General features: G+C 45.9%; 1 pseudogene; it reads left to right on the forward strand.

Moving 5' to 3' along the window:
* The first annotated feature begins 5,828 nt into the window (after window positions 1–5,828).
* On the forward strand, window positions 5,829–19,664 carry LOC111960467 (polyunsaturated fatty acid lipoxygenase ALOX12-like; annotated as a pseudogene).
* Window positions 19,665–21,350: the final 1,686 nt, after the last annotated feature.

Below are 21,350 nucleotides of genomic sequence, written 5' to 3' on the forward strand. Positions count from 1 at the left end.
GGCATCTTGACTGGAAGGTCCTGGAAGTGTCTTGTGTGACCAGTATTACTCGAAGAAGAACTATTGACGATGATAAACCAATGATAAGTGCAACTGACAAGAAGCCAATGGAAGGATGTTCACTAGTAGACAATCCAGTACCATGTTGACACTAGGTTATAACCTGGGGCATCTTGACCGAAAGCTCTTAAGTTCTTCATGAAGTGTGACTGTTGTTTCTGTGTCTAAACCCATTTTGTGTAGTGTGTGTGTCCAGCTTCCTCTATCCCTCTGAGTTGGGCCAGTCGAGTGCTAGGAACATACATGTTCCTATGTTGGTTGGAGATGTAACAGACTGAGGCGGTCAGAATGTCACACACACACACTTACACACTCTAGGGATGACATCACCATTTGGGGGGTGCTTCCAGAGAGTTTAGGCTGCAGATTTGGTCTGAGGGGAGTAGAATGGACCGGCTGTGTTCTGTAGAACACTACAGAATGTTTCAGAATGATGGAATGTTTAGAACAGACATGATTCTAATCCACAGGATGGAGAAGATCTTGTCAATTCTACACATGACAAAATAGAACTTACGATCTCTCCCACTTGAACTAAACCCACACGGCAGACAATCTATAGATATTCTCAGACCACATCTTAGATAGCAGCCTGGTCTCATAGACTAGATATAACATAGTAAACTAAGTCCGGAATACTCAAATGATTATGATATGTTACATTTGGTATGGTTACATAAGACAGAAATTTACTTCAGGCCAAAACGAAAGTAGGGTGGTTGGACGGTTGTGTGTATAACGCGAACGTCTAGCAACCCAAAGGTTGTGTGTTAGAATCTCATAATTTTAGCTAATTAGCTACTTTTACTACTTTTTAGCTACTTTGCAACTGCTTATCATGTTAGCTAACAATTCCCCTAACCATTTAACCTAACTCCTAACCCTAACCATTTAACCTAACTCCTAACCCTAACCATTTAACCTAACCCCTAACCCTAACCATTTAACCTAACTCCTAACCCTAACCATTTAACCTAACTCCTAACCCTAACCATTTAACCTAACTCCTAACCCTAACCATTTCATTTAAACTAACTCCTAACCATTTTAACCTAACTCCTAACCATTTAACCTAACTCACTAACCATTTAACCTAACTCCTAACCCTCACTAAACCTATTTAACCTAACCATTTAACCTAACTCCTAACCTAACCACTTTAACCTACTCCTAACCCTAACCATTCAACCTAACTCCTAACCATTAATAACCTAAACCTCCACCATTTTAACCTAACTCCTAACCATTTTAACTCCTAACCATTTAACCTAACTCCTAACCCTAACCATTTAACCTAACTCCTAACCCTAACCATTTAACCTAACTCCTAACCATTTAACCTAACCCCTAACCATTTAACCTAACCCCTAGCCTAGCTAACGTTGGCCACCTAGCCAGCATTAGCCACAACACATTGGAATTTGTAACATATTGTACAAATTGTATTTCCTAACATATCATTTGAAATAGATGATGGACATCCACAAATGAATACATACCACACAAAACATATCATACAGTATCATACTAATTGGAGTGTTCCAGGATTTACATCTACCTATGTGCCTATGTTACGTCTACCCCTGAGTCCGGGCTGCATAGAAGCTTTTAGCAGAGTGACTGACAGGGTGCTTGTTGACATGCAGTACCAGTTACAAGTTTTAATATTTTCTACATTATAGAATAATAGTGAACACATCAAAACTATGAAATAACAAAAATGGAATCATGTAGTAACCAAAAAATTGTTAAACAAATAAAAACATGTTTTTTGATGTTTGACAGCTTTGCACACTTGAATGAGTAGGTTTGTCCAAACCTTTGACTGGTACTGTATGTATATATTATTTATTTTTTGATGCGTTGTACCTTTTAACTGAAATGTTTACTGCTGCAGGTCTAAAGCCACAGACACAGTCCTCTGTAATTTATCTCACTTTTCTAGCTATGTGTTATTTCATAGTGTTGATGTCTTCACTATTATTCTACAATGTAAAAAAAATTCAGAAAAACCCTTGAATGAGTAGGTGTGTGCGAACTTGACTGGTACTGTATGTGAGAACCTCATTTGAATGTCAAGTCATATTTTCTCTGAAGGCATTTCCTTTTTTAGATTCTCGGTATTAGACTTCCCTACAGGGGTTGTCTAAAGAGGACATCAGATGTTACACTAAGACACTATTATATATAACATCATAGTGCGTAAACTATTGTATGGAGGTGTATGTTGAGGAGAGATGCTTGTTGTGTTTACATATTTTAGACTGCAGGTTTTGAAAGATCTCTCAGATAGTGATTGTTTGTCAACCTTATCTGTCTGTAGGGACTCGTTGAAGTTGGTGTACTTCCTTGTGCTCGAGTGAGAGAGTGGAAGGGGGAGCAGAGGAAGGGTGTGTGTAGACCTAAACAAAGTGAGAAAGAGAGGGTGAGAAGCCAATTCCTTAGTTTGGAAATGTGGACAGGTAGTAAGAGCATGTGAATGATCGAGAAAGGGAGAGATGTGGTCTCATCAGAGATGATGTTTGCAACATAGCAGATTGCAGTTGGACCACTGAACTGGTGCACAGTAGTGTGAACAAGCTAACTGTGAGATTTCAGAGAGAGGGGGAAGAGAGAGAGAGTTACTGACACAGGAACAAAGAGCAGAGGGAGAAAGAGAGAGAGGCAAAGAGAAACGTTAGACAGTGGACTTTCTGTTCCTTTCACTAACAGCTGAGGTATGTCCTTCCTTTTACCTTTTTGTTTTTACTGTGGACTGGGTTTGTACCTAAGGGAATGCTATAGGAATGCAAGGTAGAAACATACTGAAACGCAAGGTAGAAAAGTATTGAACATTTTGAACAGTTTGAACTTGAAAAATCCTCTGTTCAGTAATTTGAGGAGAACAGAGAGTGTAGATGTGAGACTGTGCAGTAGTAGTTCTGTAAGCTACAGTCGGTACTCACATTGTGGTGTATGAGACTAAAACCAGACTGTGTAGTGTTATAAATAACTACCTGCATCCGAATGGTTGACTTAACTGAATCTGCACTATGTTGTAATTTAAACATGGCAAACAAAATACCACACAGTAATTTCCTTTATTGCAATGCTTGGTGTCCGAAATCTCTATCTGCATTTGTATGGCTGAAAAGCAGAAGTTTGCGCTGGTAGTCTTTGAGACCAGGTTGTAGGACAGGGACTGTGGACATGTTCTCAAGTTTAGAACGGCGTCTTTTCATCCTTGTCTTCGGAACAAGCTATGCTCAGAACCGCGCAGTATGGCACTATTGCCTCTAACGGGGAAAACCTTTTTAAAGCTGATAGTTTAAACCTTTAAAACGACATGAATACAACCAACTGGTACATATGATGCATTTCCCAATGAGCCACTGTTCCAGTTCATCCACTAGCTGGCTCAACTCTCACCGTACAGTCTACTACAGCCTAAAGGATTGGGTTACTTCCAGAATGCTATAATAGAACAGAAATACCACCTACACAAAGGGGTGATTATAGAAATAAAATGAATAGAATACATGAATAGAATTCTGACTCAACTCTCACAGTAAATTGTACTGCCTGAAGGATTGGAATACCCTTAGAATGCTATTATAATAGAACACCAATAGCACCTACACAAAGATGTGATATTTCTGTTCAGCTGCTACTACACCTGCATTGCTTGCTGTTTGGGGTTTTAGGCTGGGTTTCTGTACAGCACTTTGAGATATCAGCTGATGTAAAAAGGCCTTTATAAATACATTTGATATCGTTGTTTTCGCTATAATATAGTAAAAATAGCACTTGCCCCAAGGCATGTGGGTATTCATTTACTTGACTGTTGAAGTAAATTCTAAAGAAAGCCTACACGGGATTGTGCAACCGTTCAACGCTATTGTTTGATAACAATGGCACCACCCACACTGTATCACAGGCAAACATAACCTGTTCTGTGAGAGTTACACTGCATTTTTCACTTTAAATCATTTAGCAGGCACTCTTATCCAGAACAACTTACAGTAGTCCATTCCCATGGGAATTGAACCCACAACCCCAGTGTTGCAAGCACCCTGCTCTACCAACTGAGCCAATACGAAACTACTTGGCAACAATCTTTGGGTTGCGTCACAAATAGCACCCTATGCCCTATATAGTGCACTACTTTTGACCAGGGTCCATAGGGGCCTGTTAAAAGTAGTGCACTACATACGGAATAGGGTGCCATTTTGGAGGCAGCCTAAGTTAATAAGTGACATCACTGTAGGGAAAGCGCTGAACCGACTACACACTAGAAAAAAATGACATCTAAAAGCACAGGTGCAAACAGCAGCTTAAAGTGAGGTAAGAGTCTGGCGTTTTCCCAGCTCACAGTACATCCGTAGGGGTACTGAGTGTATCTACCTGCTTTACCCTCATAGGGGAACTGGAGTGGTATACCTGTTTACCCTCATAGGGTACTGAGTGTATACCTGTTTACCCTCATAGGGTACTGAGTATATCTACCTGTTTACCTGGATATCCTCATAGGGGAACTGAGTATATCTACCTGTTTACCTGTTTACCTTCATAGGGGTACTGAGTATATCTACCTGTTTACCTGGATATCCTCATAGAGGTACTGAGTTATATCTACCTGTTTACCCTCATAGGGGTACTGAGTATATCTACCTGTTTACCTGTATCCTCATAGGGGTACTGAGTATTATCTACCTGTTTACCCTCATAGGGGTACTGAGTATATCTACCTGTTACCTGATATCCTCATAGGGGAACTGAGTATATCTACCTGTTTACCTGGATATCCTCATAGGGGAACTGAGTTATCTATCCTGTTTACCCTCATAGGGGTACTGAGTATATCTACCTGTTACCTGGATATCCTCATAGGGGTACTGAGTATATCTACCTGTTTACCCTCATAGGGGTACTGAGTATATCTACCTGTTACCTGGATATCCTCATAGAGGGTACTGAGTTATTCTACCTGTTTACCCTCATAGGGGTACTGAGTATAGTCTACCTGTTTACCTGGATATCTCATAGGGGTACTGAGTATATCTACCTGTTTACCCTCATAGGGGTACTGAGTATATCTACCTGTTTACCTGGTATCCTCATAGGGGTACTGAGTATATCTACCTGTTTACCCTCATAGGGGTACTGAGTATATCTACCTGTTTACCTGGATATCCTCATAGGGGTACTGAGTATATCTACCTGTTTACCTGGATATCCTCATAGGGGGTACTGAGTATATCTACCTGTTTACCTGTTTACCCTCATAGGGGTACTGAGTGTATCTACCTGTTTACCTGGATATCCTCATAGGGGTACTGAGTGTATCTAGAGTACCTGGTACGATACACATAATAAAAGTGTTCTAAGTTACTAAATCTGTCCCCTCATATGTCAAGTTGATTTAAGAGCTTGAGGATGTATTTTCCCTCCATTGTAAGTCTAGGGTCCAAGTCTAGAGGTGCAGTGTATGTTCCTAACAGGTATGTTTCTCATAACTGTCTAACTTGGTGTAGGCTACTCATCCATGCATGTCCTTAGACTCCTCTGTAGAATTGACCCTTAGGCACACAGATGTAGGCTCGTTCCTCCACTACGACAGGTCATTGCATGCCAGTTGCCAGTAGATGTGGGGACAGTGTTTTGTCATTTTGGAGGTCATAAAAAATATTTTGTCAACATTGTGTGTGTGTGTGTGTGTGTGTGTGTGTGGGTGTGTGTGTGTGTGTGTGTGTGTGTGTGTGTGTGTGTGTGTGTGTGTGTGTGTTTAGATGGAGGAGTAAATGTGGACAGTTGCTACAGGCACATCAGAGTATTCAGGGACCAATAATACATATACATTACTCTGGTGGGAGAGAAAGGAGACAGCGAGAAACAACACTGGATAACCCTGGACTGGACTTCTTGTAGGAGGAGCGGTGAGTATAGCAGTACTGTGTTGTGTGTGTGTGTGTGTGTGGTGTGTTGTGTTCTCTCGCACTCAAAAGGATCAGTATAACATCTCCTCCTCTCTCTCTCTCTCCCTCCCTCCCTCCCTATCTCTCCCTCGCTCATTCCTCTCTCCCTCCCTCCCTCCCTCATTCATTCCTCTCTCCCTCGCTCCCTCTCCCTCGCTAACTCCCTCCTTATCTTTCTCGCCCTCCCTCGCTAACTCCCTCCCTATCTTTCTCTCCCTCCCCTCCAGGTGGATGAATACAAGGTGTGTAGCCCGGCTCCTCTGGGTCGTGTCCTTTTGGTGCGTCTGGAGAAACAGAGGTACTGGGTAGAGGATAACTGGTTCTGTCTCTATGTCACCGTGACGCCACCAGGTGGTGGTACAGCCCTCACCTTCCCCTGTAACCGCTGGCTCATAGGAAATGTCAAGGTGGAGCTACGAGAAGGCACAGGTAAATGGTAAAAGAAAGAGGTTGCCCTTCAAGATACTGATCTCAAGTTTTGTGATAAAGGTTAGGTTTTGGGGCGAGAAAGCTGATCCTAGATCTGTGTCCTAGATTTGGTGAAAACAAAGGATGAAGGTCAAATAGAGGTTAGAGAAGGATGTGAGTGAGTCATCTCTCTGTCTCTATCTTGTTCTCTTTCTCTCCCCCGCTCTCTCTCACTCCCTCCTTCAGCAATGAGACTCAGTGACGACACCTCTCCTCAGCTTTTGGCTCACAGAAAAGCAGAACTGCAGGAGAGACAGGCAGTATACAGGTCAGTTACATTACAGAAATGTTGTTAGAGACACATGCATCCATTTACAGTATGTGTACATGCACAGACACGAATACACACAATTTTCCACACACACACACGTCTCAATTCCAATCCCTCCAGAAACTGAACCAAGTTCTTGCGGTTGTGTTTGTCTGTTTATCCAGATGGGTTGCATGGGCTCCTGGGATTCCCAAGTGTATTGATGCGAAGACCGAGGCAGACCTTCATCAGGATGTTCGCTTCGACAATGAGAAGAGGAGTGACTTTGAGGGCTCCTTACAGTACGCGTGAGTCATACAGAACACCCCCCTTAACATGCAAAAAAAAAAGTCAAGAAGCAAAAAAAGATAAATAAAATTTCAAAAACCGAGAAGTAAGAGAGCCTTCCACATTGCCTAATATACAGTTGAAGTCGGAAGTTCCATACACTTAGCCAAATTCATTTAAAATCAGTTTTTACAATTCCTGACATTTAATCCTAGTAAAAAATTCCTGCTTTAGGTCAGTTAGGATCACCACTTTATTTTAAGAATGTGAAATGTCAGAATATAGTAAAGAGAATGATTTATTTCAGTTTTTATTTCTTCATCACATTCCCAGTGGTCAGAGGTTTACATACAATCAATTAGTATTGGTAGCATTGCTTTTAAATTGTTTAACTTGGGTCAAACATTTTGGGTAGCCTTCCACAAGCTTTCTACAAGGAATTTTAGCCATTCCTCCTGACAGAGCCGGTTTAAACTGAGTCTGGTTTGTAGGCCTCCTTGTCAACCACTTTTTTCAGTTCTGGCACAAATTTTTATAGGATTGAGGTCAGGGCTTTGTGATGGCCACTCCAATACCTTGACTTTGTTTTCCTTACGCATTTTGCCACAACTTTGGAAGTATGCTTGGGGCCATTGTCCATTTGGAAGACCCATTTGCGACCAAACTTTAACTTCCTGACTGGATGTCTTGAGATGTTGCTTCAATATATCCACATAATTTTCCTGACATCTATTTTGTGAAGTGCACCAGTCCTCCTGGCAAAAGCACCCACCACATGATGCTGCCACACCGTGCTTCACGGTTGGATGGTGTTCTTCGGCTTGCAAGCCTCCCACTTTTCCTCCAATTATAACGATGGTCATTATGGACAAACAGTTCTATTTTTGTTTCATCAGACCAGAGGACATTTCTCAAAAAGTATGATCTTTGTCCCCATGTGCAGTTGCAAACCGTAGTCTGGCTTTTTTATGGCGGTTTTGAGCAGTGGCTTCCTTCTTGCTGAGCGGCCTTTCAGGTTAAGTCGATATGAGACTCGTTTTTACTATGAATGTAGATTATTTTGTACCTGTTTCCTCCAGCATCTTCACAAGGTCCTTTGCTGCTGTTTGTTCTGGATTGATTTGCCTTTTCGCACCAAGTGCGTTCATCTCTAGGAGACAGAACGCATCTCCTTCTGAGTGGTTTACGGCTGCGTGGTCCCATGGTGTTTATACTTGCGTACTATTGTTTGTACAGATGAATGTAGTACCTTCAGGCATTTGGAAATTGCTCCCAAGGATGAACCAGACTTGTGGAGGTCTCCATTCTTTTTCTGAGGTTTGGCAGATTTATTCTGATCCTTCCATAACGTCAAGCAAAGAGGCCTGAGTTTGAAGGTTTGCCTTTAAATACATCCACAGGTACACCTCCAATTGACTCAAATGATGTCAATTGCCTATCAGAAGCTTCTAAAGCCATGACATAATTTTCTGGAATTTTCCAAGCTGTTTAAAGCGACAGTCAACTTAGTGTATGTAAACTTCTGACCACTGGAATTGTGATACGGTGAATTATAAGTGAAATATCTGTCTGTAAACAACTGTTGGAAAGATTTCTTGTGTCATGCACAAAGTAGATGTCCTAACCGACTTGCCAAAACTATAGTCTGTTAACAAGAAATTTGTGGAATGGTTGAAAAACGATTTTAATGACTCACCTAAGTGATGTATACTTCTGACTTCAACTGTAGTAGCTTCCTTATTTTAAGAAAATGTGTTTGAAAATGGTCTTTCCTGTTGTCTGTCTCCCCCCCCCCCATCCCATTCTCCCATCCTCATTCCCTCCCCATCCCTCATTCCCTCCCCCCTCTTTCAGTCTTCTAAGCTGTCTTTGAAGAAGCTAGCCATCATGTTCGGGAAGTCATGGGACAATCTGGATGACTTCAAACGATGCTTCTGGAAACTCAGGAGCCCCATATCTGGTAGAGTACAGTGGCACATAAATAGACTACTTAATAGAGCATTGTGGGTACTGTTGTACGTAATACTACAGGTAAACAACATGGCCAAACTATTCAACCCGCCCGCCCTTCACAGCCACACAATATTTAATGACTCCAAAACTGTCCGCCCAGTGGGATATAACCGTGGGGACTGGGGTTATGAGTCAACCCGCGCATCACTAGACTTTCAACGTGGCACAGTCATAGGATGCCACCTTTCCAACAAGTCAGTTAGTCAAATTTCTTCTCTGCTAGAGCTGCCCCGGTCAACTGTAAGTGCTGTTATTGTGAAGTGTACAGAAATGAGATTGTCGAGATCGGTGTGGAATAACTTGATTGGCCTGCACAGAGCCCTGACTTTAACCCCATTGAACACCTTTGGGATGAATTGGAACGCCGACTGTGAGGCAGGCCTAATCACCCAACATCAGTGCCCGACCTCACTAATGCTCTTGTGGCTGAATGGAAGCAAGTCCCCGCAGAAATGTTCCAACATCTAGTGGAAAGCCTTCCCAGAAGAGTGGAGTATTTTATAGCAGCAAAGGGGGACCAACTCCATATTAATGCCCATGACTTTGGAATGAGATGTTCGACATACTTTGGAGTGAGATGTTCGACATACTTTTGGCCATGTACTTAATTAGAGTTAGAGGTGCTATTCCTCGTAGAGTATAGGCCAACACTTTTTATAGCTGTCTCTTCCTGTTTCATTGGGGAAGTGAGGCCTCTGAATATTGTAACACCAGTGTGTGTAACTCGGTCAGTATTTAGCATTTTCAATCTTTGATTAAACAATTGTTTCTCCTTCAATATATAGTCCATTATTCATATTCTGACACTACAGATCACTCTTATGTTGCTTACAATTTTTCTGCACAGATGTAAATGCAAACTTGAAGGGTATTCAAGGTTTTAAAAGGCTTCTAAAGTTTGATCTATTCCACTTTAAAATGTCAGACTTGATTTGCCCTAACCCTAATGAAAAATGTCCATGAATTATAATCCACATAATAATCCACATTTCCTGCTGTAGCAAACTGGTCAAACTAAGATCCTACATCTGTACGGTCTAAGCCTTCTCTGTCTTTACCCTGTCAGTCCTATTATATATTAGTGTAAATTGTTATATTAAGAATTGTTTATTCAGACAGTACTTTTTTATTTTGTGATTGATCAATTGATTCTCCCTATGGTTCCAGAGTACTGTATGGAGCACTGGAAGGAAGACTCATTCTTCGGATACCAGTGTCTGAACGGTTCAAACCCCAGAATGATCCAGTGCTGCAAGAAGCTTCCGGGAAACTTCCCCGTCTCTGGAGACATGGTGCAGGGGTCGCTGGCCCCAAGAACCACCCTAGAGAAGGAACTCAAGGTGGGGCCCCTCTGTCTCTCTGTCTGCATTCCAAATGTCACCCTATACTAACCCTAATGCTAGCTTCATGTCCATATCCTGGTTCAACCCTAACTCCACCCTCAACCCTAACTCCACCCTCAACCCTAACTCCACCCTCAACCCTAACCTAGAGAGGAAGACATTGAACTTTAACCATAGCAATTATCTTTGGTGCACTTAGTCCCTTCATCCCTTGGGGGGATATCCAATTATGTATTTATTTAATGATTTATTTAATTGATCCAGTTTGCATGTTTTATGATTTTATTATATAACATTTGTTTTAAAATGTAACTTATTTTACCCTCAGCACTTTATCAATAATTGTCTTCCTCCTGTTGCTGAACTGTCGTGGTGACCCCTGACCCCTCGGAGATGTCGGTCTATCATGTTCTCTCACCCTCTCTAGAACGGTCTGATGTTCCTCCTGTTGCTGAACTGTCATGAGTCACCCCTCGGAGCTGTCGGTCTATCATGTTCTCTCACCCTCTCTAGAACGGTCTGATGTACAATATAGAAACAGGGCAGAAGGTTGCAATAGGCCCGTAAAACCCAAGGTTTGATACCAGCATAAACAGAAACCCTCTTAAACCTAACCCTAACCCTAGCCTCAACCGTAACCCTAGCCTCAACCCTAACCCTAGTCTCAACCCTAACCCTAGTCTCAACCCTAACCCTAGCCTCAACCCTAACCCTGGCCTCAACCCTAACACCTAGTCTCAACCCTAACCTAGCCTCAACCTTAACCCTAGCCTCAACCGTACCCTAACCTCAACCCTACCCTAGTTCCTCACCTAACCTGGCTCAACCCTACCCTAGTCCTCAACCCTAACCCTAGTCTCAACCCTAACGCTCTAACTCATAGCCTCAACCCTAAACCACTAGTCTCACCCCTAACCCTAGCCTCAACCCTAACCCTGAGCTCAACCCTAACCCTAGTCTCAACCCTAACCCTAGCTGCAACCCCTAACACTAGTCTCAACCCTAACCCTAGTCCTCAACCCTAACCTAACCATAGCCTCGAACCCTAAACGCCTAGTCTCACCTAACCCTAGCCTCAACCCTAACCCTAGCCCTCAACCCTAACCCTAAGTCTCAACCCTAACCCCTAGTCTAACCCTAACCCCTGACACCCAACCTCAACCTAACCCTAGCCTCAACCCTAACCCTAGCCTCAACCTAACACTAGTCTCAACCCTAACCCTAGTCTCAACCCTAACCCTAACCATAGCCTCAACCTAACCCTAGTCTCAACCCCTAACCCTACCTCACCTAACCCTAGCCTCAACCCTAACCCTAGTCTCAACCCTAACCCTAGTCTCAACGCCTACCTGGTCACAACCCTAACCTCAACCCTAACCCTAGCTCAACCCTAACCTAGCCTCACCCTAACCCTAGTTCAACCATCCCTAGCCTCAACCCTAACCCTAGTCTCAACCCTAACCCTAGCCTCAACCCTAACCCTAGTCTCACCCTAACCCTAGCCTCAACCCTAACCCTAGCCTCAACCCTAACCCTAGCCTCAACCCTAACCCTGGTCTACAACCCTAACCCTTGTCACAACCCTAACCCAGCCTCAACCTAGCCTCAATCCTAACCCTACTCTCAACCCTAACCCTACTCTCAACCTAACCACTAGTCCAACCCTAACCCTAGTCTCAACCCTAACCCTGGTCACAACCCTAACCTCAACCCTAACCCTAGCCTCAACCCTAACCTAAGTCTCAACCCTACCCTAGTCTCAACCCTAACCTGGTCACAACCCTAACCTCAACCCTAACCCTAGCCTCAACCCTAACCCTAGCCTGCAACCCTAAACCCTAGTCTCAACCCTAACCCTAGCCTCAACGCCTACGCCTAGCTCACCCCTACCCTACCTCAACCCTAACCCTATCAACCTAACCTAGCCCAACCCTAACCTAGCCCTCAACCCTAACCTAGCTCAACCCTAACTGGTCACAAACCCTAACCCTTGTCACAAAACCTAACCCCAGCCCTCAAACCTAGCCTCAATCCTAACCCTACTCTCAAACCCTAACCCTACTCTCAAACCTAAACCCTAGTCTCAACCCTACCTCAACCGTCTCTACATATTTTCATGCTCTCTCTAGGCGGGTAACATCTACTTGGTAGACTATGCCATCATGGATGGTGTTCCTACCAACGTAATCAGAGGGAAACCACAGTACATCGCTGCTCCTCTCTGTCTGCTTGTATGAACACCCAGACCAGGGACTCATACCCATCGCCGATACAAGTAGGGCTGGACACACACACACACACAATCCTAATATTGAGTTTCACCCCTTTTGCCCTCAGAACAGCCTCAATTTGTCATCTCAACAAGGATAGTCAAGCCATAAACATACACGTTATCTATCCCCCTTCTTCCCCAGCTAGGGCAGACTCCTGGCTTGGACCGCCCATCTTCCTGCCTAAAAACCGCCCCTGGCCTGGCTATTGGCCAAGATCTGGGTCCGTCACTCCAGAGTTCCAGGTGTTCCAGCTCCTGTCCCACCTATTGAAGACTCACCTGGTGGTGGAGGTGTTCTGTGTGTCAACACTACGACAGCTCCCTGCTGTCCATCCAGTATATAAGGTAGGGGGGGTGGAGTGGTGTGTGCTGTGGCTAACCCCTCTGTCTCTACTGTAGCTCCGGCTCCTCACCTGGGGGTGGGGTGGTGTGTGCTGTGGGTAACCCTCTGTCTCTACTGTAAGCTCCTGGCTCCTCACCTGGGGGTGGGGTGGTGTGTGCTGTGGGTAACCCCTCTCTCCGTCTCTACTGTAAGCTCCTGGCTCCTCACTGGGGGTGGGGTGGTGTGTGCTGTGGGTAACCCCTCTCTCAGTCTCTACTGTAGCTCTGGCTCCTACATGGGGGTGGAGTGGTGTGTGCTGTGGCTAACCTCTCTCTCCGTCTCTACTGTTAGCTCCTGGCTCCTCATCTGGGGGTGGGGTGGTGTGTGCTGTGGTAACCCCTCTGTCTCTACTGTAGCTCCTGGCTCCTCACCTGGGGGTGGGGTGGTGTGTGCTGTGGCTAACCCTCTGTCTCTACTGTAGCTCCTGGCTCCTCACCTGGGGGTGGGGTGGTGTGTGCTGTGGGTAACCCCTCTCTCCGTCTCTACTGTGGCTCCTGGCTCCTCACCTGGGGGTGGGGTGGTGTTGTGGCTGTGGCTAACCCCTCTGTCTCTACTGTAGCTCCTGGCTCCTCACCTGGGGGTGGGGTGGTATGTGCTGTGGGTAACCCTCTCTCCGTCTCTACTGTAGCTCCTGGCTCCTCACCTGGGGGTGGAGTGGTGTGTGCTGTGCTGTGGCTAACCCTCTCTCTGTCTCTACTGTAGCTCCTGGCTCCTCACCTGGGGGTGGAGTGGTGTGTGCTGTGGCTAACCCCTCTCTCTGTCTCTACTGTAGCTCCTGGCTCCTCACCTGGGGGTGGGGTGGTGTGTGCTGTGGCTAACCCTCTGTTCTACTGTAGCTCCTGGCTCCTCACCTGTGGGTGGAGTGGTGTGTGCTGTGGTAACCCCTCTCTCCGTCTCTACTGTAGCTCCTGGCTCCTCACCTGGGGGTGGGGTGGTGTGTGCTGTGGCTAACCCTCTCTCTGTCTCTACTGTAGCTCCTGGCTCCTCACCTGGGGGTGGAGTGGTGTGTGCTTGTGGGTACCCCTCTCTCCGTCTCTACTGTAGCTCCTGGCTCCTCACCTGGGGGTGGAGTGGGTGTGTGCTGTGGCTAACCCCTCTCTCCGTCTCTACTAGTAGCTCCTGGCTCCTACCTGGGGGTGGAGTGGTGTGTGCTGTGGCTAACCCTCTCTCCGTTTCTACTGTAGCTCCTGGCTCCTCACCTGGGGGTGGGGTGGTGTGTGCTGTGGCTAACCCCTCTCTCAGTCTCTACTGTAGCTCCTGGCTCCTTCACCTGGGGGTGGAGTGGTGTGTGCTGTGGCTAACCCCTCTGTCCGTCTCTACTGTAGCTCCTGGCTCCTCACCTGGGGGTGGAGTGGTGTGTGCTGTGGCTAACCCCTCTCTCCGTCTCTACTGTAGCTCCTGGCTCCTCACCTGGGGGTGGAGTGGTGTGTGCTGTGGGTAACCCTCTCTCTGTCTCTACTGTAGCTCCTGGCTCCTCACCTGGGGGTGGAGTGGTGTGTGCTGTGGCTAACCCTCTCTCCGTCTCTACTGTAGCTCCTGGCTCCTTACCTGGGGGTGGAGTGGTGTGGTGCTGTGGCTAACCCTCTCCCCGTCTCTACTGTAGCTCCTGGCTCCTCACCTGGGGGTGGAGTGGTGTGTGCTGTGGCTAACCCTCCGTCTCCTACTGTAGCTCCTGGCTCCTCACCTGGGGGTGGAGTGGTGTGTGCTGTGGCTAACCCCTCTCTCCGTCTCTACTGTAGCTCCTGGCTCCTCACCTGGGGGTGGGGTGGTGTATGCTGTGGCTAACCCCTCTGTCTCTACTGTAGCTCCTGGCTCCTCACCTGGGGGTGGGGTGGTGTATGCTGTGGCTAACCCCTCTGTCTCTACTGTAGCTCCTGGCTCCTCACCTGGGGGTGGGGTGGTGTGGTGCTGTGGCTAACCCCTCTGTCTCTACTGTAGCTCCTGGCTCCTCATCTGGGGGTGGGGTGGTGTGTGCTGTGGCTAACCCTCCGTCTCTACTGTAGCTCCTGGCTCCTCACCTGGGGGTGGAGTGTGTGTGGCTGTGGCTAACCCCTCTGTCTCTACTGTAGCTCCTGGCTCCTCACCTGGGGGTGGGGTGGTGTGTGCTTGGGCTAACCCCTCTGTCTCTACTGTAGCTTCCTGGCTCCTCACCTGGGGGTGGGGTGGTGTGTGCTGTGGGTAACCCCTCTGTCTCTACTGTAGCTCCTGGCTCCTCACCTGCGCTATACTCTGGAGATTAACTGCAGGGGGCGCACTCAGCTCCTCTCAGCCGACGGCATCTTCAAAAGGGTATGTCAGTCTTACCGTTCTATTCCTTGTTTACATTTTAGCAGACACTTACAGTAGAGTGCAAACATTTTTGTACAGGTCCCCCCCCCCGTGGGAATTGAACCCACAACCCTGGTGCCACACAGGACCCCAGTATCTTGAGGGCTCAACTGACCCTATATTGTTGTATTGAGGCAGCTTTAGAAACAAACTGTTTTTAAAAACATTGAATAGTTTTGAAATAGACAAGAGTATAATTGATGATGAAATACTGTTCCTCCAGGTGGTGTCTACAGGAGGGGAGGGGCTTCTGATCCTAGCCCAGAATGAGTACAAAGTCCTGACCTACCGCTCTCTGCAGCCCTACCAGGACTTCCAGCAGCGCGGAGCCTCCAAGCTCAGAAACTACTTCTACAGGGAATACAGCCTGATGCTGTGGGACGCCATACACAGGTACATTACCCATCACCACTCCTTTATGACCACAGAGATATTGTTTATACGGTTGTCGGAGGAAAGCAGGGAGAGGACATGGTCTTCAGGCCTGAAATATGGATATGTTGAAATGCACATTGGGAAAATAAGCTATTTCACTCCCCCCCCCTCTTTCCCTCCCCAGTTTTGTCTCAGGGATGGTGTCACTGTACTACCATTATGACAGTGATGTAGTGGAGGACACTGAGCTGCAGGCCTGGATAAAGGACATCGCTGAGGAGGGCTTCGTTGATGTGCCCAGATTTGGTCAGTCATCCACCACTACCCCCACCTCCTCAGACTCAGGACTGGATTCAATCCGGAAGCGTGGAAGATCTGCATGGCAGAGCGGTTGACATTTAAAGGCAACGGTACCGTGTTCGTGGAATTTGTATTCTCAGAAAATGCTGCATATGTCGGCTGAACCCGAAATGACCTTTAAATGTCAACCGCTCTGCAACACAGATCTGCGGCGCTACGGACGGACCCTTAGTTGATCATGATGATTTCTTACTGGGTAATATTGACGTGTGTGATGTTTCCTTCCTCTCAGGTCTGGCCAGGGAACTACACAACAAGACAGAACTGATCACACTGCTGAGTGTAGCTATCTTCACAAGCTCAGTACAGCATGCAGCCACCAACAATGGACAGGTACAGTACACACACAGTCTTGTACAGCTAACCTTGTGGGGGCACACAATTCAGTCCCATTCCAAATCCTATTTTCCCTAACCAGTAATCTTAACCGAGCTCAAATTTGTGTTTGTTTACTATTCTTGTGGAGACTTCTGTCTGGTCCCCACAAGAATAGTAAAAAAAAACAAAACACACACACACCTATTAAGTTACTCATCTCACTCTAACATAGTTTGACTGGTGTGCGTGGGTACCCAACACCCCGTGCACAATGCGCCACCCTCCCCCGACGGACAAGGACGCTGTTACCATGGAGATGATCATGGACACCCTCCCAGACGTCAGCCAAACATGTTTGGAGATGGCGATCACATGGCACTTGGGTCGGCCACAACCGGACGCAGTAAGTTAAAACAACACCAGTGGGTCACATTTATAGTATGAAATGGGATGAAACTAGAATGCAACGCTCGTCTCCCACCTCCTTTCATTTTTCTTTCCCACCTTTGGTTATAAACATAGAAACTCTGATCACCAGGCGCAGTGAAAAAAGTAACACTCCTTGTACTTTCAATCATAAAATAAAACCAGAGAGATTCATGTAGCTAAATGTAAATATTTCAAGCTAGGATTCTTCACTTCTCCATTTTGCATTTTCTCTCTAGTCTTGGAATTCCCAGATGTAGGGCAACAGCTCATTGGTACATCTTCAGACAGACTATTTCCTCTCCACTCTCTTTTCATGCTTTTTAGTTCCCCCTCTCTCCCTCCAGGTCCCATTGGGTCAGTACCAGTACCAGTATAGAGCCTTACTCCTCCTCCTTTCGCCCATTTTTCTCATTGGGTCAGTACCAGGAGCAGTACTTTACTGAGCCCCAAGCCCATACTAACCCTACACAACCTCCTTCTCCCCCTCTCTCCTTCCCTCTCTCCCTCCCTCCTTCCTTCCCTCTCTCCCTCCCTCCTTCCTTCTCCCCCTCTCTCTCCTTCCTTCTCTCCTCTCTCCCTCCTTCCTTCTCTCTTCCTCCTTACTTCTCCCCTCTTCCCTCCTTACTTCTCCCCTCTCTTCCTCCTTACTTCTCCCCTTCTCTCCTCCTCCTTACTTCTCCTCTCTTCTTCCTTCTTTCCCTCTCTTCCTCCTTACTTCTCCCCTTCTCTCTCCTCCTTACTTCTCCCCTTCCTCCTTCCTTCTCTCCTTCTCTCTTCCTCCTTACTTCTCCCTCTCTCTCTTCCTCCTTTACTTCTCCTTCTTCCTCCTTCTCTTCCTCTCTTCCTCCTTACTTTCCCATCTCTTCCTCCTTACTTCTCCCCTTCTCTCTTCCTCCTTACTTCTCCCCTTCTCCCACCTCCCTTCTTCCTCCCCTTCCTCCTCCCTTCTTCCTCCCCTTCCTCCTCTCCCACCTATCTCCTTCCTTCTCTCCTTCCTTCTCTCTCCCCCAGATCCCATTGGGTCAGTACCGGGAGCAGTACTTCACAGAGTCCCAGGCCCAGGAGGTGATTGACAAGTTCAGACAGGAACTGAAGGAGATAGAGGAACACATCCTGACCCAGAACGAGGGACTAGAGCTGCCCTATCTTTTCCTCCTGCCCAGCCGCATCGAGAACAGCATCACTATATAATATACTGAACAAAAATATAAACGCAACATGCAACAATTTAAGATTTTACTGAGTTTGATTTCCTTATATGAACTGTCAATTGAAATAAATGAATTAGGCCCTAATCTATGGATTTCACATGACTGGGAATACAGATATGCATCTGGACACAAATATATATATATTTTAAAATAGGGGCGTGGATCAGGAAACCAATGAGTATCTGGTGTGACCACCATTTGTCTCATGCAGCGCGACACATCTCCTTTGCATAAAGTTGATCAAGTTTGATTATGGCCTGTGAAATGTTGTCCCACTCCATTTCAATGGCTGTGCGAAGTTGCTGGATATTGGCAGGAACTGAAACACGATGTCGTACACGTCGATCCAGAGCATCCCACACATGCTCATTGGGTTATATGTCTGGTGAGTATGCAGGCCATGGAGGAACTGGGACATTTTCAGCTTCCAGGAATTGTGTACAGATTCTTGCCACACGGGGCCGTGCATTATTATAGTGAAACATGAGGTGATGGTGGTGGATGAATGGCACGACAATGAGCCTCAGGATCTCGTCACGGTATCTCTGTGCATTAAAATTGCCATCGATAAAATGCAATTGTGTTGGTTGTTCGTAGCTTATGCCTGCCCATACCATAACCTGTTTACAATGTTGACATCAGTAAACCGCTTGCCCACAACGTCATACATGTGGTCTGCGGTTGTGAGGCCGGTTGGACGTACTGCCAAAATCTCTAAAACGACATTGGAGCCGGCTTATGGTAGAGAAATTAACATTAAATTATTTGGCAACAACTCTGGTGGACATTCCTGCAGTCAGCATGCCAATTTCACGCTCCCTCAAAACTTGAAACATTTGTGGTATTGTGTTGTGTCACACAACTGAACATTTTAGAGTGGCCTTTTATTGTCCCAAGCACAAGGTAATGATCATGCTGTTTAATCAGCTTCTTGATATGCCACACCTGTCAGGTGGATGAATTTTCTCGGCAAAGGAAAAATACCCACTAACAGGGATGTAAACATATTTTTTTCTGTGTATGGAAAATTTCTGGGATCTTTTATTTCAGCTCATGAAAAATGGGACCAACACTTTACATGTTGCGTTTATATTTTTTTGTTCGATGTAATAACATAGAACCAAAAGCTTACCTTGACTAGGGAAGAGTTCCCGATGTTGAATAGTCATAGCCACCTAGCTATCTTAGCATCCCTCTCTGTTTGAGCCGGGTGTTTGAGTAGGCTAAACAAGCTAACTGCATTCACTAGCTGTGAAAGTGAACAAAAAATACAACAAAATATAGCTCTCTCTCACTTGCTTCTCCTTCATTTTGGAATAGAAATGAATTTGCTCAAAACTGTTCAACTATTGTCTACTCACCACATTTTAAGCACTGCCCTGCTAGTTAGCTGTAGTTTATGCTTTCAGCACTAGATTAATTATCTGGTCCTTTGATTGGGTGGACAACATGTCAGTTCATGCTGCAAGACCTCTGATAGGTTGGAGGACATCCTCCGGAAGTTTTCATTATTACTGTGTAAATCTATGGAAGGGGGTGAGAACCACAATTCTCCTAGGTTTTGTATTGAAGTCAATTTACTCAAAGGACGGAAACTAGATGTCCACCAGCTACATCATGGTGCTACCCGGCAAAGTGCTGTTGAGGCTACTGTAGACCTTTATTGCAAGTGTGTTTTAATCAATTATTTGGAGGCATATGAATATATTTAGTATAGTTTTAACTTTAATGTTTCAATATTTTTCTTTTTCTGAAATTCACTAATGAGGATGGTCCACCCCTGTGAAGTCTTCACTGATACATACAGTGCAATAACATAGACCATACATACTACACTGCTCAAAAAAATAAAGGGAACACTTAAACAACACAATGTAACTCCAAGTCAATCACACTTCTGTGAAATCAAACTGTCCACTTAGGAAGCAACACTGATTGACAATAAATTTCACATGCTGTTGTGCAAATGGAAAATGACAAAAGGTGGAAATTATAGGCAATTAGCAAGACACCCCCAATAAAGGAGTGGTTCTGCAGGTGGTGACCACAGACCACTTCTCAGTTCCTATGCTTCCTGGCTGATGTTTTGGTCACTTTTGAATGCTGGCGGTGCTTTCACTCTAGTGGTAGCATGAGACGGAGTCTACAACCCACACAAGTGGCTCAGGTAGTGCAGCTCATCCAGGATGGCACATCAATGCGAGCTGTGGCAAGAAGGTTTGCTGTGTCTGTCAGCGCAGTGTCCAGAGCATAGAGGCGCTACCAGGAGACAGGCCAGTACATCAGGAGACGTGGAGGAGGCCGTAGGAGGGCAACAACCCAGCAGCAGGACCGCTACCTCCGCCTTTGTGCAAGGAGGAGCACTGCCAGAGCCCTGCAAAATGACCTCCAGCAGGCCACAAATGTGCATGTGTCAGCATATGGTCTCACAAGGGGTCTGAGGATCTCATCTCGGTACCTAATGGCAGTCAGGCTACCTCTGGCGAGCACATGGAGGGATGGGAACTGAGAAGTGGTCTGTGGTCACCACCTGCAGAACCAGAAGTGTCTTGCTAATTGCCTATAATTTCCACCTTTTGTCATTTCCATTTGCACAACAGCATGTGACATTTATTGTCAATCAGTGTTGCTTCCTAAGTGGACAGTTTGATTTCACAGAAGTGTGATTGACTTGGAGTTACATTGTGTTGTTTAAGTGTTCCCTTTATTTTTTTGAGCAGTGTATATAGATTAAAACCAGGGACTGGAGCTGCCTTACCTTTTCCTACTGCCCAGCTGCATCGAGAACAGAATCACTGTGTCGAACAGCATCGCTATAGAAGACCAGCACCGCTATACAAGACCAGCATCGCTATAGAAGAACAGCATCACTATAGAAGAACAGCATCACTATAGAAGAACCGCATCGCTATAGAACAGCATCACTATAGGGAACAACATCACTATAGAAGAACAGCATCACTATAGAGGAACAGCATCACTATAGAAGAACAGCATCACTATAGAGCAGGGATTCACAAACTCGGTCCTGCCCCCCCTCGCCATAGGACTACACGGCTGATTAAAATAATCAAAGCTTGATGAGTTGGTTATTTGAACCAGCTGTGTAGCGCTAGGGCAAACCCCAAAAAGTGCACCCGGGGGGGGGGGGGGGGGGGACAGGACAGAGTTCAGGAAACCGTTGAGAACAGAATCACTTGACCTATTGGGTCTTATCACCATGACCACAAAAATGGACAATGGGTGACATCCCATTCCCAACAGTCTAAAGCGCCTTACTTCTTCCTACTGCCCAGCCG

Source organism: Salvelinus sp. IW2-2015, linkage group LG37, assembly GCF_002910315.2.
Source record: "Salvelinus sp. IW2-2015 linkage group LG37, ASM291031v2, whole genome shotgun sequence".
NCBI lineage: Eukaryota > Metazoa > Chordata > Actinopteri > Salmoniformes > Salmonidae > Salvelinus > Salvelinus sp. IW2-2015.